We start from the raw sequence: 4,303 nt of genomic DNA, 5'->3' as shown, positions 1-4,303 counted from the left end.
CACCACAGTGAGAAGACTGCGCACTACAACAAAGAGCAGCCCCCGATCTCTGCAACTAGAGAATGCCCGCGCACAGCAATGAAGATCCAACGCAGCCAAAAAAAAAAAAAAAAAAAAAAAAAAGGCACATCATCATAAAAGTTCAGAACACCAAGGATGAAAAGAAGAGTCAAAGAAATCACAGAGGGAACACTCAGTGGATCAATGGCTTCAAAATTTTGAAGGGAAATGATTTCCAATTTAGAAGTCTATACTTGTCCAGACTATCATTCAAATAGGAAGAGTAACTGCAACTAATTCTTAAATGGTTTAAGAAAAAAAATGCATTTTCAAAATAGAGAAAAGACATGATAAAGCAAGTGCAGCAAAAATGTTAACAATAGGTGAATTGGTGAAGGGTATTAAGGAGGTTTTGGTAACAGTCTCCCAAGTCTTTAAGTTTGGGGAAAAAAGAATGAGTAGAATATAGGAATTTTTAGGTGTGTAAGTTCTTCAGAGTTCACTTTCTTACTAAATCACTGTAGTTGTTGCATACCATGCAAACAAGGGAGTGAAAGAACAAAGTGTAACCATGGGATCAAAAAAACAGAATCTGACATAGAAGAGAAGTGAAGGGTAGTTCTGGAATGACAGCTATGTAATTGGTCTGGAGGCTAAGAAGTCTAGCCTAGAGCAGGAGGACCAAGGACAGAAGGTTTATGTCCAATAAAACATGGAATTGATAGATTAGCCATTTGAGTAATTTGATAGTTCAGACAGAGACTTTGGGAATGAAAAAGTGGACAGGGCTCTAGAAAATAGAACAAACCAAAACTTAAGTTAATTATTAACTCCAGGAAAAATGAACAATTACATAAGAAAGGAAATATAAATGATGTGGTTCAGTCATGAACAAGATTTATATGGACACATTAATATAAAAATGAATATATAATATAATCATGTTGGGAACGAGGGGCAGGAAATGGTGTGTGACGGAGGGTATAAAAGAGATTATTCCTCATCTTCCATGGTAAGAAATCAACAGATACTGTATAAAATGGAAAAATCAAGAAGAGCAGCAGAAACCTATTATTTGGAAATACAAAGGCAAACATGAGAAAAATGCTTGAGAGAACTGAAGGCAGTTACCACTGAGGAATGGGAATCAGAGTGGGTAGTGATAAGCAGAGCATCTGTTTTGGATGAGTAGGGTTTGCCTGGGACAGTCCCAATGGATACTTGATAGTCTGGCATCATTTTGTTACCATTGCCCCTTTCACTCTCAAAACTGTCCCAATTTCGAAGTCTTGAAGTGCTAGGTGATATGGGTCATACTTTGATAAAAAGGGAGGGCTCTTTGGACCCTAAGTTAAATAACCTTGTTTCATCCAGCTCAACCAAAGACACTGATTTTCTTTTCCTCTAAAATTCTTTATTTTCGATTAAATACAAGCAGTATGTCTGTGTCAAAGCACTTTTACACTCACTTCCTCATTTAATACTCACAGCAGCTCCATGGGGTCAGCAGCCCATCCCATTTTACAGGTGATAAAAATGAGGTGCAGAGCAGTCTTGTGACTTCTTAACAAGATGACACAGCTAGTAGATACTAGTCTACATGGGGCCAGGCCCTTCAATTATGGTTCCCATGCTCTTGCCACAATAGCAAATGAGAAGGCATTTAAGTCATCCCATAAATGAACAGAATCTGATATTGTGAATCCAGATTAGCAGCCTAGCTGTTAGAAAAACAGATTATGAAAAACGATAAACAATTCAAACATCCTTTTGTCATGCCTGGTCTTGGGAAAGAAAATCTACTTAATCAGAGTGGAAACTGAAATAATCCTCAGGGATTATTCATCCAGCATCCTGGAGGATGAATCCCCGCTATAAACCTCCAGACCAGGGAAACAGTTCTAGCGGTTGTTCTATGTTTTGTTTTGGTTTTTTTAATATTTATTTACTTATGTATTTATTTTGGCCGCACCGGGTGTTAGTTGCAGCATGCGGACTCTTAGTTGTGGCAGGCATGCGGAATCTAGTTCCCGGACCAGGGATCAAATCCAGGTCCCCTGCATTGGGAGCTTGGAGTCTTACCTACTGGACCACCAGGGCAGTCCCTGTTTTTTGTTTTAAAACACAGTTTTGAATTACAAAAATAATGTATGATTATTTTGGAAAAATAATAGAGATAAAACACAAGAAAAAAAAGTTTTAATCAGCTAAATCCCATCATCTAAAGATGCATACAGTTAACATTTTAGTATATATACATATATAATTTTTTTCTAACACAAATACAAAATAGGATTATATCATGCAAACTTCTCAGTAACCTGCTTTTTCTCCCCAAACACTATATTTTGGACATGGTTTCATATCCATAACCATGTGTCTATATTGTGTCTGCATCTTTCTTTTTAGTAGCTGCCTAATAGTTCATCTGGGTTTTCCTTTTCTCTCTCTCTTTTTCTATTATTAACTTTACAACAGTAACAAAACTCTGCACAAGCATCTTTCTGCACACATCCTATCATTTTCTCAGGATAAGTTCCCTGAAGTGAGATCACTGTGCCAAAGAGCATATATTTCAGGGGGCCCTCTAACTCACGTTGTAAATTGCTCTCCTGAAAGGTTGTACATTCCCATCAACAGAGGATGTAAATGTCTATATCCCTATCTCCTGCCAACCCTGCAGTGTTCTTTTATCAGTGCTGCTATCTTTCCTAAGAGTTTAAACTTGAGGGAACAAGTCCAGGGTGTTGGGGATGGGAGGCAGTTAAAACAAACAAGAAATGTCAAGTGTTCTTTAATAACTCCTTTCCAGTCCCTTCTACAATCTAATATTTTTCCAATTTGAAACTCTGGCCTGACTGGTTCCATCCTCAACTCACACCCCACTTTTCCCCACTTTTTTTGCCCCTCTTTTCTATTAGAATTTGAAGTTTTGGTCAGTCTTTCCTCAACAGTGAGTTCATTTCTTTGAGGTGAAGGACATCACTTTGCATATCAAGACCTGAACAGCAATATCACCCAGTAACAGCATCACTGTGACATGCCCAAGGATTCTGAAATTTCAGAACCAAGCATTTTGAATATTAAATACAGTCTCCCACGTTGCTCTGCCAGCCCTGGAAACAAAGCCACATTGACAATAGCTAAGACACAGAAGCAGAGGCCAAGAGCTGCTTGTACATTCCTACACCTCCTCCTCTGATTCTTTCTCCCTGCCCCCTGGGCCCATCCCTACTGAATCCTCCTCCACTAGCTGGACACTAAGTGCCTTTGTTTGCTTTATTTTAAAAGGGTACCACTCTGAGGCTACATTCTCACGGTCCATTCTTTGCTTTCCATTCCTTTGCTCCAAGATTTAAGATCACACCCCCATTCTTCCTACAACTTTCACCCCCTAGTTCAGGACATTTGACAGCTCTGCACGATAGCTAACATCTCTCTTGTAATTTCTGGGTCTTTTTCTTCCTCATCAAAGTGGCCGGTAGGAGCCACCCTTATTTATTTTACGTATGCGACCTCCTTCTCCCTCAAGACTGGCACAGAGATTGGCATGAAGAGCATGTTCCACTAGGGTTAAATAAATACAGAACCGCGTACTGCGTGCTCAGCCACATTACTCACTTTATATGAGTTCCTCTCGCTGACGGTGCCCCACTCAGGGAGCGCAATGAAAGAAAACGCACGGAAACGTTGCGTTGGGACATAGCCACACTCAACGACCTTTGTCCTGGGAACTCGGCGCTTCAGTGCCTGGCTTTCAACACCCCTGAGGCTGAAAGGGCGAGGGGTGAGGTGGCAGTTCTGTCTTCCCTTTTGGCCAAACTTCCTCCAACACGTAAATGCACAAAGTACTACATTCTCACCTAGAGATGGCAAATCATTGTTTTCTGGGTTTCACCTTCTACCACCTCAAACCAACTGTGCCAAAATTTTCCCAGTTAACCAGGACTTGGCGTAAACGTACTCTTATTTTTACCTATTTTAAGAGGATGATCAACTGCCCCCTTTTTACCAAGATATACACCAAGCGACACACTCCTAACTGCAACCCTCAGACAAAAGCAATTACTAAGCATCTGCAGGGCAAAAGGAACGAGAGAGAAGACATTGGAGACGCAACTCCGGGAACGCTCAGGAGGCCGCTTGGAGCTCGCTACTCCGCGCCGCTCTCGCGCCCCCAAGCTCGGGCGCCCTCTTCATCCTGCTCACCCGCGCCTCCCCACCCCCTCCCCGCGGGCGCTCCCCTCGTGGCCCCGCCTCCGCCCCGCCCCGCCCGAGGCCCCGCCCCGCCGCCGACGTCAGT

This window comes from Hippopotamus amphibius, chromosome 7 (assembly GCF_030028045.1).
Source record: "Hippopotamus amphibius kiboko isolate mHipAmp2 chromosome 7, mHipAmp2.hap2, whole genome shotgun sequence".
Taxonomy (NCBI): Eukaryota; Metazoa; Chordata; class Mammalia; order Artiodactyla; family Hippopotamidae; genus Hippopotamus; species Hippopotamus amphibius.
Note: the sequence above shows the minus strand (reverse complement) of the source record.